At 38.3% G+C, this 14,425-nt stretch overlaps 1 protein-coding gene across 1 annotated transcript in view; it reads right to left on the minus strand.

Annotated features, from left to right (window-relative positions):
* ACVR1C (activin A receptor type 1C) overlaps positions 1-14,425 on the minus strand; it is a 78,994-nt gene that overhangs the window by 50,664 nt on the left and 13,905 nt on the right. The gene's annotated exons all lie outside the window — the stretch shown is intronic.

The following is a 14,425-nucleotide window of genomic DNA, read 5'->3' on the forward strand; positions in this document are numbered from 1 at the left end:
GACTCTTTACATTTATATTCTATGATATTTTAACAGTATTGTATTGTCACAGTACTTTTAAGGCATTGATGAGCCATTATACGTCCCCCTTTTCACTAAAGAATACATCTTAGAATGAGACTCATTTGAATATAAACCATGACCTTCAGGCAAGTTTCTTTAATGAACACATCTATTCAATAGAGCAAAACACATCAAACTGTAGAATGCAAAAAATCTACATCAATAAAAATTAGACTTTGCTAATCTGTTCCTTTCACAAGTTTCCACAACATTCCCCACTTAATAAACACACACACACACCCCCCACATTAACTCATATGATCAAAGTGGTAGAGTACTTCTGTTCTGATATAAAATATCTATTATCATGAAACAATCCAGTGGTTGTGAGTAACTTATTCAAATTTCATTTGAATTACTTTAAAATAGAACGGTGCTGAATAAGCCTTTTGTATCATTACTTAATGAAGATTTTGTTAAATCACAACACCCCTCTGCAATATGTGAAAGTCCAAAGTTTTTCCCTCCAACCATTTTTACTCAAATTAGTCTTGAAATTGCTAATTACTCAAATTGGAGCTGATTTTATACCTGTAAAATATGTGATACATTAATGGCTATTTTTATACTGAACTTCAAATGTCAATGTAAGCAATACAGATAATATTTCTATATAATTGCATGTGTAAGAAAGAAAAACCACATATTGATCAATAGAAATTCTCTCTTCTTTTGATAATTTTTCTTGACCAGTAACATACTATCTCTATAACCATTTTTATTATTACATACTAAGGAACTTAAAATCATGAAATAAAATACCATTTTGTTATCAACACTGGATCAAGCATAACAGGTTACTCTTCTATTTATACCACTGGTTATCAATATAAATAAATATAATCTTTTGTTGATATTTATGTGCTATGGTGTAACCTTATAATGTAGACTGATTGGGATTCAGTAGAACTAGATATATAAAATGTAGATGATTTGAAAATGTTTTAAGTCACTCTTCCTGCATTAAACAGAGCTCATATAATAAAGATTCATCCACCCAGGGATCTTCTGACAGTAGAATCTCTCTAGCATCTCCTGATTCAAATTTGACAGAGGCCTTCATATTTGGCTATTGCTTGCCTCCTCTGTGCCTCCATTTCCTTATATGAAAGATAAGAGATTCCTCCTCATAGTGATGTTATGGAAAATAAAAAAATCTATGTGAAGCCCTTAGAATAATGCCTAATACCTAGAAAGCACTATGTAAGTTAGCGACTACTAATTACTATGCAATTAGTGACTGTCTCATTTTACTGGAGGAGTTAGAGCTAGTTGTTCTAGAAACAATCAAAATACATTTGTAATTCATATAGGAATGACTGAATGAACTAGGCACACAGACCATTGGAAAAACCTTACAAAGAAATGCATCTCCTTTCATACTGCTGAGTGAGTTGAACGTTCTCATTCTATTAATGGCCCAGGCTAGATCCCAGATGATGACACAGCAGGATGATCTGGTGATGGTATAGATAAAGAATTCAGGAAAAGTTGAAGGTTCCAGTCCTAGCTCTATCACTCTCTTGCTGATTGACTTTGAAGAAGGTCTTTAACCTTACAGGGTTTCAGTGACTTCCTCTGAAAATGGGAAATGAACCAGGGGAGGGGCAGTAGGTCCAGAAATCCTGAAGTTTCACTGAGTATTATTTATCTTACAATTCTATTAAATTACAACTTATGGAAATTTACAATCACAAAATATGAAAAATTCTTTCAAAGTTAAAAAACTTCCCTACTGTGGTTATTCTTCAGTCTCATATTTTAAGCGTTTGAAGTTGGGAAGAATAAATCTCCCAACACATAGTCTCAAACCATTTGTTACTACAAATGGTGGTAACATCAGAGTCTCCATGAATTTTTTATTTCCAAGAGAAGTATAACCTGGAAATCAAGGCACGTAACTTAGGGATATGGGTCCACTGAATGAACACAACCAGAAGGTACTCAGCAGCTAAACATATGCTAGTCTCATGCGTGCTTATCATTGCGTATAATTCCCAGTGCAACCATAGGAGTTAGTTGTCACTCTCTCCATTTTACAGATAATGAAATGAGGCTCAAAAAGATCAAGTGACTGAATTTATGTGGCAGTTATTAGGCTACTTAAACAATGTTGCTTCTGTCCTACCAAAGCTGATATTATTTTAAAAACAAGATGAGTACAAAAACCATCTTCCCACATCACCAGTTTCTATCGATGGTAAATAAAATATAACTTCTTAAAACATTTATATTTTATATATAAGAAATAATATTTACTTTTAGAATAAAATATAATTCTAATATAGCAAAAACAAATTAAAATTACCTAACAATGGACAGTTGAGATTTTGATCTTTATATTCAAATAAACTTTTTAAACAAATTCTACCTACTTTTTGAGAGACAGGTGGTCAGATATCCTGTGCCTTACATCTAGTATAAATAACCTTACCTTTCAGTTGGTTTAAGTGTTTTAAGTGTTAGTTTCTAAGTATACCTAATCTAATACTTTCTCTTGGAAGCATCACTAGCTCCTTATAGAAATGATTATGTAATAGTTCTTATCAAGGAATAATGTAGATACTCACTGAATGTTTAACAGGCTATAAAAATATCCTCAGTTTAAAGTAAAAGGTACCAATCAGAAGAATAATACAGACCGAAGTGATACAGTTAAGTCATAGTAACTGACATGCTTACTTTAAATCCTGCACAATGGAAAACACTGACAAAATTGAGAATTTATTGATGATAATGGCTTCAAACAATTGCTAAATGTCCTCATTTACTCCAAGTCAATTAGCTCTACTGTATGTCACTCACAGAGAACAAACAGCAAACTAAAAAGAACCTAAGATGTGTATCTAATACACAATCTACCAACATAGTTAATCTTGCACATAGTGAATAGGTGGGAAATAAAAAATGCAAGACTCAACATAGAACTCTAGTGTTACCAGTTAAAACATAGGTTGCCATTAGAGACAACACACATTCATATTTTGTTTTTTTAAAAATTGACATTAATTGAGTCAATTGCACTAGAATATTCTACGATAGGATAATCTGTTAGCAGACAACAGGTCAGACTTAACATTATTTTATACTTTCTCATTATACTGTACTTGAGTCATACGGAAAGTGATAGCAAATGAAGTTGAAGAAGAAGGTAATTACCCGTAATAAGGAGGCCTATTAGACTTTTCCCCACAAGGAAGATTGCACTTTTCTTGTGTCTCCTCCCACCCTTTTAATTATCCTCTTCTTCCCCCTTTTTGCCAATTAGTCTATAAAAGCCAAGACATCTGTTACCCACAAGACATCTGTTACCCACATGAAACCAAAGGATGTGAACATTCCTAATCAACCAGAAAATAAATGTTCATCCATATTTACACGTGAGGGCAAGCATACCCTGGCGTCTGGAAATGCAAAAATCATCAGATTACATAAAAGAACCAAGTGTATCACTTGTGTTTGTGTGCTATTCTTACTAATAATTTTCGGTGAGGAAATATTAGCTGTTTTGAACTAGATACTATTTTCAATAAACTGATTTCCTACATTTGGTGGCTATATGCTAACACATCTATTGGCCAGTGCCTTACCTAAATTTTTGATATATGCCCTTTCTTCTTTTCCAGAAATTAGTTGATTCAATGTCCCTAATTTGTGAGTTTGATAATAAACAAAATATTTTTTTAATTTAGAAAACTGTCTCAAGTTTGACCTGCTGCCATTCATCATTTGCAGGCTTCTGAGTTAACAAAAGAATAATTTAAGCTCATTAGTGTGCTGAATATGAAAAGTATAGCAACAAGAAAGGAGCCAGGACAACCAGAACTGCTGTCTGCGAAATAAAGCTAGACAGGGTCAAAGGAAACCAGGCAGGGATCTGTCTTCCTTTTTTATTTCTTTTCAAATTTTTATTTTCTTGTCATGTGGTCATTTCAAAGTATTTGCTTTTCTTAATGGCAAGAAAGAATAGGGAAAGAAAGTAGCTTTATTAAAATATTAGATTAGTGCTAAGTCACTTCAGTCATGTCCAATTATGTGCAACCCCATGGACTATGGCCCGCAAGGCTCCTATGCCCATGAAACTCTCCAGGCAAGAATACTGGAGTGGGTTGCTATGTCCTTCTCCAGGGGATCTTCCCAGCCCAGGGATCAAACCCATGTCTCTTACATCTACTGCTTTGGCAGGCGGGTTCTTTACCACTAGTGCCATCTGAGAAGTCCCAAATGCAAACTTTTTGGCCAAATGACCTTTCAGCCAAAATTCAACTTCTAGAATTCTATTTGCCCAGACATATCCAAAGAAATTCAGAACTCTTAAACTATTGTATACCAAACACAAAGGAAAATTATTCCTTTGTGCAAGTGGCTACTGTGTTCCCAGAGACCTTCTTAAAGGTCTAAGAAGGAATGAAACTGAGAAGGAGTGGAACTACCCTAACAGAAGAGATTCTACCCAGGACAACTGCTTTCACCTCCAGTTGCAGAGTTCAATTTAAGAAGAGTCCAGTACATCTTGAATTCTAGTACTTGCCACTCAGAATATCCTTAACCCAAAATCAGCACTAAATGAAAGCTGAGGTTTCAGCCCACCTCTACCATAAACCACCTAACTCTTCAGACAAATTTTTCAACCTCTCCACATCTTAGACTCCTCATCTGAAATATCATAAGGTCAGGAAGTAGATTAGAAGATTTTTAGGTGGCTCAGACTAAAGAATCCACCAGCAATGCAAGAATCCTGGGTTCAATCCCTGGATCAGGAAGATCCCATGGAGGAGGGCATGGCAACCCACTCCAGTATTCTTGCCTGGAGCATTCCATAGACAGAGGAGCCTGGAGGGCTCCCTACAGTCCATGTGGTCGCAAAGTCAGACACCACTAAGCGACTAACACATACAAAGACCCCTCCAGTTTTACAGCCCTCTGTTACTCTGAGCTCATTCTCAACTTAAGTAACTTTAGGGTTACCATATCTATGACAGACAGAGAGCTGTCTGTCAGAAACATGAGCACCCGGTGAAGGACAGGTTTGCATTCCCATATTCACACACTGACATTTCAGTGGGTGAGCTAATCCTACCAGTTTATAATCCAACAAAACTTCTCCAGTCAATATTAAAGGTTATCTTGCCCTATATTTATCATATGAGAATCCATTGTTTTTTCCAATGTCAACATGATATTTGGGAGAAGTAGAGGAAAGTTCAAAGCCTCTCTGAATTGGTATAGACATCAAGACTCGATTAATCTCTAAAATCACAATATATACACAATTACAACTTTAGACTTTGTCTATAAGTGGCTGGATGGCATCACTGACTCGATGGACAAGAGTCTGAGTAAACTCCGGGAGTTGGTGATGGACAGGGTGGCCTGGCATACTGCGATTCATGGGGTCGCAAAGAGTCAGACACGACTGAGCGACTGAACTGAAATGAACTGATAATCATGTAATGAAGAAAAAGACTGACTATTTGGGGTCTCCCATAGCAAAGCATGTCAAAGAAAAGGTTGTTCCTAATCACAGGACACGTTTCTTCTGCTGACGTCCCATGTAATACTGACTTAAGTTGAGAAGCTCTTTTTTTTACTTTGGCAGCTTAAGTGGCTCTTTATCAAACTTTTATTTCAAGTCCTAAGGTCTGTACTGTCTTCTTAGGAGAAGAGTAACTCTCAATGGATTTCAATTACAATCCAATTACATTAAATAAAACAAAACCTACAATTGTTATTATAACCTAATAGGCTAGAAAGTCTGGATTCTTCCAAATCTTTGAAAGTCATTTCTTATAACTAAGCCTCCTAGACCCGCTTGTCTCCATTTTATAGCTCTAAATAACAAGTTTCTTTCCCACATCATGACCTTGCCACTATGGAGTCAAAGTTCCTCCAAAAAATTTAAAACAGAACTATCATGCGTGTGTGCTCTGTGCTAAGTCACTTCAGTTGTGTCTGACTCTTTGCAACTCGATGGACTATCGCCCACCAGGCTCCTCTGTCCATGGGATTCTCCAGGCAAGAATACTGGAGTGGATTGCCATGCCCTCCTCCAGGGTGTCTTCCTGATCTAGGGATGGAACCTGTGTCTCATTATGTCTCCTGCATTGGCAGGCAGGTTCTTTATCCCCAGAGCCACCTGGGAAGCCCAGAACTATCATATGATTAAGCAAATCCATTTCTGCATATTTATCCAAAGAAAACAAAGATACAAACATGAAAATATATGTGTACCCCATGTTCACTGCAATGTTATTTACAGTTGCCAAAATAGGGAAAGAACCTAAATGTCCATAAACAGATGAATGAATAAAGAAAATACAGTATACACACACAAACACACACTCTCACACACATTGAAATATTATTCAGCCATAATAAGAAATGAAGTCTTGCCATTTGTGACCAGGATGGACCTTGAACGTTATGCTAAGTGAAAAAGGCAGACAGAGAAAGACAAATACACGATTTCATCTATATGTGGAATCTGAAAAAAAAAAAAAAGTTTTATTATAATATATAGTGATAAATGCAAACTAGATTTTTCTAAAGGGATATTGTATTAGTTAGGGTTTTCCAAAGATACAGAATCAGTAGAACATACACACACACACACACACACACATGTATACATATATCTATAGATATAAACATCTATATCTACAAACAGAGAGAGAGATTTAGTTTAAGAAACTGGCTCACTAGGTTATGGAGACTGACAATTCCCAACGTTCAGGTTAGGCCAGCAGGAAGGAGACCTACGGAAGAGTGGATGTTGCACCTCAAGCCTGAAGATATGGTTTGAAGGCATAATTCTTTCTTCTGGAGACCTCAGTTTGTTTTCCTCATAGGCCTTTAACTGATTTGATGAGGCCCACCCAGTAAAGGAGAGTGATCTGCTTTACTCAGAGACTATTGATTTAAATGTTAATCTCGGCCTTCCCTGGTGGCTCAGAGGTAAAGAATCCACCTGCCAATGCAGGAGACACGGGTTCAATCCCTGATGCGGGAAGAACCCACAGGCTGGAAGTAAAACTAAGCCTGTGCTGTGGAGTTTGCGAGCTGCAGCTAGAATGGCCCTGCTTGCCACTGCTACAGAAGACCCATGCGGCAGGGAAGACCCAGCACAGTCAAAAATAAATAAATAAACATTAAAAAGTAGTAAATAAAAAGAAAATATCATTAAAAAAAATGTTAAAAAAAAAATGTTAATCTCATCTTAAAAATAACTTCACAGCAGCATCCAGACTGGTGGTTGACCAAAAATCTGGGTACCATGGTCTAGTCTAGTTGACTTGTGAAATTAACCATCACAAATATTTACTATGTATCAAACACCATGGTAAGAAAGGAGGTAGGGAGAAGAGCAAAAAGGCCATTCTCTAAATGAATGACAGTCTTAAAGGACATTACTACAGTGTACGTAATGGAGCCAGAGGTGGTGTCCAGTGTATTAGGACACAGCGGCTGAATGTTACTTAATTCAGCAGGGGAGGGGGCAGGATAGATAGGGGAGGCTTCTTTGAGGTGAGTCTTGAGGAGCACAATTATTCTTCACCATCCCCAGTCTCCCCACGACCCCCATCACCATCACTGCACCCCCATTCTCCCTACACACCCCCACCCCCGCCATTCAGAGTACCAGTCCCACCCCAGCCTCTCAGCAGTCCTCAAACTAGCTTCCAGTCAGTCCCACCAGCCTGGGGAAACCACGGGCAGTCCTCACCCACTGGACAGTGGGGAAATAGCTCTTCTTGTGGGGTGAAATGCATGGGCCCTAACTTGTCTCCACTTTACCGATACGTTCCTGTAACACCCACTCCGCAGATGGAACTCCACTCCCAGTCCAAGCATCTTGGCGTCCCGAGCACCACGCTCCCAGGGCCCTCTGGACTCTGCTACTATCTGGGAAGGTTGGGCCACCCTCCCCAGAGTTGCCGTTTGGGGGTCGGAGCCCTCCCCCAGCGCAGGGCCCGGGAACTTCCACCTCCTGTTCGCCTGGGGGGTTTGCAGGTCCTCCCCGGGGTCGCCGGGACCCGAAGGATGGTCTGCCGGGCCTTGGCGTGAGTGAATTCCGGACCGCGTCCGCTCAGCCTGGCTTCTCCCCGGGCATGCCCCGAGAGCCTCAGTCCAGAGATGCCTTCCCGGGGATCCCGGGTGCCACCTGGCGGCAGCAGAGAGAAGACGCCGGCTACTTTTCACCGGAACCATTCCGAAGAGCGTTTCTCTAGCCTCGTTAATCTGCCACCCTTCGTTTTCTGTTCTTTGACATTTGAGATAGAAAGTACGGGCATCTCAGGGGACGCTAGTGGTAAGGAAAGTGAAAGTCGCTCAGTCGTGTCCGACTCTTTGCAACCCCATGGACGAGTCCATAGAATTCTCTAGGCCAGAATACTGGAGTGGATAGCCTTTCAGGGGATCTTCCCCACTCAGGTATCGAACCCAGGTCTACCGCATTGCGGGTGGGCTCGTTACCAGCCGAGCCACAAGTGGTAAGGACCCCGCCTGCAATGCAGGAGATGCGGGTTCTGAGGAGGAAGTGGCAACCCGCTCCAGTCTTCTTGCCTGGAGAAGACCGCGGACAGAGGAGCCCAGCGGGCTACAGTCCAAGGGCTCGCTGCGTGGAGCACGACGGAGGGACTGAACACACATTCACATGGGGAGTACAGCTTGTCTAGAAACAAATCAAGGCCGTGGCGACTTGAATGTGCTTCTCCGTTGGAAAAGTGGCCTTCTGCTCTCCAATCCCCTTGACTGTCACACCCCTAGTCCAGGGGAAGGGCTTTGAAAACTGCTGCTTGCTAGATAAGAATTTATTAAAAGAAATCTCTTACTTGCCCCCACAAGATCCCAGCTATCCAAATACTGCTAGCAAAGTTTTTCCAAATTGTAAGAAAAGAAAAATGGATAATTAAGCCTTTAAGTCTTATTGGCATATTCAGTAAGATCCCACTGAGCAGTTATGTTGATGTTCATATAAAATAATACTTGACAATACTGATTACTAGATTTGGGGGTATCACCGCCTATAAAATCTCAAAAGTAATTCTAGGATTTAATCAAAGATTGAACTAATTGCTTTCCCCAGGAAGAACATTGAGAAAAAAAAAAAAAGCAATCTCTATTACCATCATTTTCAAAAAGAAAAGGAATACCAACCAAGTAAGGATATAAATCACAGATCTAAGGACAGGGCTTAAAAGATCAAGGATATCTTTTACATTTTTCAAATGTTGAAAAACAATTGCTATTATCATGTCACATTTCTTTGTATTTCTCTGATACAAACTGTTAATCTGGGGGTGGACTGTGCATCAAAAAGTGGAACTCAGAGTGTTCAACCTGTTCCTGCACTGTTTTGTTGATGATTAATGGCCACAATCCACACAGGAATTTTCTCTTAAATGGAAGAGGCAACCATCCATAGTGCTGTTTTTATTCAATATGAAATGTTCAAAAAAAAAACCTGAATAAAAGCCATGCATCCCAAGCGACAAAGAAAGCTAATAGTAGGAGACCAGTGTTTTGACTGTTTTCTTTGCTCAGAAAACAGATTGCTGGGCCTTCTGGGCTCAACTCAATGAGCTCACCCTAGGCAAATGCTCATCTACCAGTGATTCACTGTGTAAATGCTTCCACCATTATAGGGGCACAGATATTAGTACTGTATTTGATCAGTCTGCACTTTTAAGTCTATTTTACTGGACAATGGTATTTTTTAAATTATTATAGACCTGTGTTCAATATACTGCTTCTCAAATCTATGATGAAGTCTTGATCAGAACACATCACATAATTTTAATATTGTTTCCATGAGAATATTACCAATTATAACCAACTCCTGAAGAATATGATTTCCAGCAACATCTTGTAGTGATAAGCACAGATTGCTATTCTGTTACATGGAGAAATGAACGTATGTAAAGAAAAGAATAGCTCAGGAGTCCTGATTCAGCCCAGTGTATTTAGGAGATGGGGTGTTAATCCTAGCTCTAGTAACATGAACTTTGAGGCTTCTATAACCTCAACTGTTCCATCCAAGAAAAAATGGTGGCTCAGACAGTAAAGAATCTGCCTGCAATGCAGGAGAATCAGGTTCAATCCCTAGGTCAGGAAGATCCCTTGGAGAACAGAATGGCTACCCATTCCAGTATTCTTGCCTCGAGAATTCCATCACCAGAGGAGCCTGCAGGGCTCCAGTCCATGAGAGTCACAAAAAGTGAGACAAGACACACACACACACACACACACACACACACACACACACACACACACACACACACACTGTCCTTCTCAGTTCTAAAGTTCTATGACTTTACGGAGAATGCATTGATGGCCACCAGGCAGTATGAGACAGAACAATGTCAATGAATGCATACCCAGAGAACAAAGAAGTTATATTAGAATCTTAGTTCTCAAAGAAACCTGTTCAGAAGAATATTACATTATTCTGATAAAGACTGAATTATGTAATCAGAGTTCATACTTTGGAATTCCACTGAGCCATAGAAGCCTAGTTTTGTGTTTTCAATCTCACTGAAGTTGAGAAGATAGAAATCATGTAGGAGAGGATCACAGAGAATTTGGTGGTGAAAGGAAAACGGAAGACATATTTCATCTATTTGTGAAAAATAGAATAAAATACAGAAAGTTGACACAAATGTAAAGTTTTAAAAGCTAAAGAAGCTCTGGTTTATTTAAAGGAGGCAATTAAAAATAATCAGTCAAGAAAAGAGTAACTAATAATCACCAGTCAAACTACAGGACTAAAAGAATATGCAGATAGAAAAAGAGACAAAACAGCCTCACATTTGGAATGCAAGTAGCAAATAAAATTGAAAAGTTAGTCTTCAGAGTTCTCAAGGGCTCACTTGTCAGAAATTTTTTTCACAATCCACATTTCTTCATTTCTATGATCAGATATGGTAAAGAACAGATAATTCTCAATCTAGAAATAAAAGGAAACTATACAAAGTAAGAAGCTGCTCTAACTAAAAATAGAGTGACAAGTGAAGAGTTGAAAGGGGAAAAGGAGGGCAAGTGATTTAAAAGGGAGTTTTCTCTAGGGCTGATCCCAACTTTTCCACACTGACCCCAAAACTCAAAAGTTTATTTAGCTTGGATACTATGAAGAAAACTTACACTGTAGAAGCATAAAAGGGGCAGCATTATCTGATCCTCTATTTTAAAAAGTTGAATAGGAGTGGAAGCTGATGAATGGGAGATAGAATTTTTAAATTCATAATTTTAAAAACATATGTAATTCTCAGACTTTGCAGGATTATCACAGCTGCTATAAAAGGTGGGTTACAAGGCTTTCCCTGGAATTATGTTTTCTTTCTGGGCTTTCCTAGTGGCTCAGAGGGTAAAGAATCTGCCTGCAATACAGGAGACCTGGGGTCAATTCTTAGGTCAGGAAGATTCCCTGGAGAAGGGAATGGCAACCCACTCCAGTATTCTTGCCTGGAGAATCCCATGGACAGAGGAGCCTGGCAGGCTACAGTCCATGGGGTCACAGAGTCAGACATGACTGAACGACTAACATTTTTGTTTATCAAAGCATTATTAAACAAAATAACTCCTTGCTTTTTTTCCAGCTATGCAAATATATTTCAAGACATAAAAGTGAAGAACTACAAGAAATTAGAGGACCTTGGAAGGCTCAACTCATATTAAGCCAAAAAGCAGAGAAAGTCTAAGACAGGTTGTCCTGAGTTTTGCTGCTATTGTCACAATAAGCCAGTACAAAACAAAACAAAACAGAAAACTATAGCAAAAGAATAAAAACAACCCTTATCTTTGTAGCTCTCTTCATTTGAATTTAACATTGTGGGAATTCAGCAAGGTCTAGGGAGAGGATCCTCTGCCTCAGAAGACTCCACATCTGTATTTGAAATCCTGAGTCACTCACCTGGCCAGCTGCATAGCCTAAGAAGTCTCTCCACCTCTCTAAACATGACTGTGCACTGGGGAAGCAGGGACAATAATTCTAATCTCACAAGGTTTGGTGATTAAGAAAGCTGTTTTATATAAGACATGTGACACACAGATGTTAAAAACCTAAAAATTAAGTTCCTGCTGTTATAAGTTATTGACTATTAGCTGTTCAGAGATTATCATTCAAAGCCCAAAACTCACTCCTTGAATATAACTGGGACTATTTAACTCTTTATGGCTTTGATTAACATTTTCTTTGGTAGTGAAACTGCAGCACTAACATGATAAAATCAGCAGCTTCAACTCCAAATAGACTTTCTTTGTCTTAAAAACAAAAACAAAAAATTTTGGCATCTAGGCATGATCAAAGAGTAGAAGGATCTAGAATCTTAATTCTCATATTGATTGTTATACTACAATTTTTCTAAAATTTTATATAAAATTATACTAACTATAACTATAATTATAATACTATAATTAACTATACTAAAATTTTTCACAAAAATGATTCTACTATCAAGTAGAATCAATGACTTCTTCAGTTTGACAAAATGTATTTGAAAAGCCATTAAAAAGAATTCATTTGAATCAGTTCTAATGAGATGGATGAAACTGGAGCCCATTATACAGAGTGAAGTAAGCCAGAAAGATAAACAGCAATACAGTATACTAACACATATATATGGAATTGAAAAAGATGGCAACAATAACCCTATAGGCAAAACAGAAAAAGAGACACAGATGTACAGAACAGACTTTTAGACTCTGTGGGAGAAGACGAGGGTGGGATGTTCAGAAAGAACAGCATTGAAACAAGTATACTATCAAGTGTGAAACAGATCACCAGCCCAGGTTGGATGCATGAGACAAGTGCTCAGGGCTGGTGCACTGGGAAGACCCAGAGGGATCGGGTGGAGAGGGAGGTGGGAGGGGGGATCGGGATGGGGAACACATGTAAATCCATGGCTGATTCATGTCAATGTATGGCAAAAACCACTAAATATTGTAAAGTAATTAGCCTCCAACTAATAAAAATAAATGGAAAAATAAATAAATAAAATAGGAAAAAAAAGACAAGTATGTCGGTAGAGAAATGAATGAAGTAGATGAACAGAGAAAGAAAAACTGTCAATAAACATAAAAAGACTTGATCTCATTAATAATCAAAACAGAAAATTAATACAACAAAGATATAATTTTTATTCAATATTATTTTGTAAGTTATAACACCCAGAAATGACAAGAGGGGATCAATTAAATTTCATCTTTATACACAGATGGAGTTTCATTTACAAACTTTAGGGAGTACAATTTGACATATTTGCCTCAAGAGTCCTAAAAAGGTTTATCATCTTTGCAGTTGTATTCCCACTTCCTCTATATGAAATAATCAGAAAAACAAAATTTTATTTAAAATTTCTACTGCAAAAAAAATAAAATTTCTACTGCAGAAGATTTATTCACAAAAGTAAAAAATGGAAATAACCTACATATCTCCAAATCAAAATGTTTAAATAAATTTTGATAATACATATGATGGCATAATATTCTGTATTTAATAATATTCAACTAGAGCACCGTGCTCAGTCACTTCAGTTGAGTCCACCTCTTTGCAACTGCATAGACTGTATCCCACCAGGCTCCTCTATCCGTGGGATTTTTCAGGCAAGAACACAGGAGTGGGTCGTCATGCCCTCCTCCAGGGGACCGTCCCGACCCAGGGATCAAACCCAAATCTCCTGCGGTTCCTGCTTTGCAGGCAGATTCTTGACCACTGAGCCACAGCGGAAGCCCATTTAATTAGAGTGGCTCACTACTCTATCAAATGAAAAGAAGAATCATAAAATCAAATGAAAAGTAGACTCATAAAACATATAGGATGTGATCTTAATTAACATACATATGCATAGAAATAAGGATTAGGAGGAAATATATCAAAACATTAATAGTGCTTATCTCTGAGGTATCAAACTAAATGATGATTTTCACATTTTTCAACACTTTTTCCGAATCTCCTATAATGAACACACATTAATGCTGCAGTCAGAAAGAACAAGATTTTAACATCACTTCTCCCTCTGTTAAAGTACTTAGTTCATCCACAGTCACTGAGGATATCATAGGGATATCTTCAGCCACCTCTTCTGCATATGCCTTTAAAAAAACACTGATGGTAGTCTGGCGTTCACCCACATGTGCACTACCATGTTACCCCATTGCTTATAGCAACTCTACTTTTGAGTTCAAAAATTTAAATTTGTGCTCTGAAAGTAAGCTAGCATATTTGAAAATAAGGCAATCCCTGAAAATTCAGATATATGAGTATCACATAATGACCCCTGCTCTACACTGGAAGCTTACCTGATCTCGAGGACATAAACCAACAAACTAGCCTACCTTGATGATCTTTCTATAACATTTCCTCTCA

The sequence above is a fragment of the Muntiacus reevesi genome, chromosome 3 (genome assembly GCF_963930625.1).
Source record: "Muntiacus reevesi chromosome 3, mMunRee1.1, whole genome shotgun sequence".
In the NCBI taxonomy this organism is placed as follows: domain Eukaryota; kingdom Metazoa; phylum Chordata; class Mammalia; order Artiodactyla; family Cervidae; genus Muntiacus; species Muntiacus reevesi.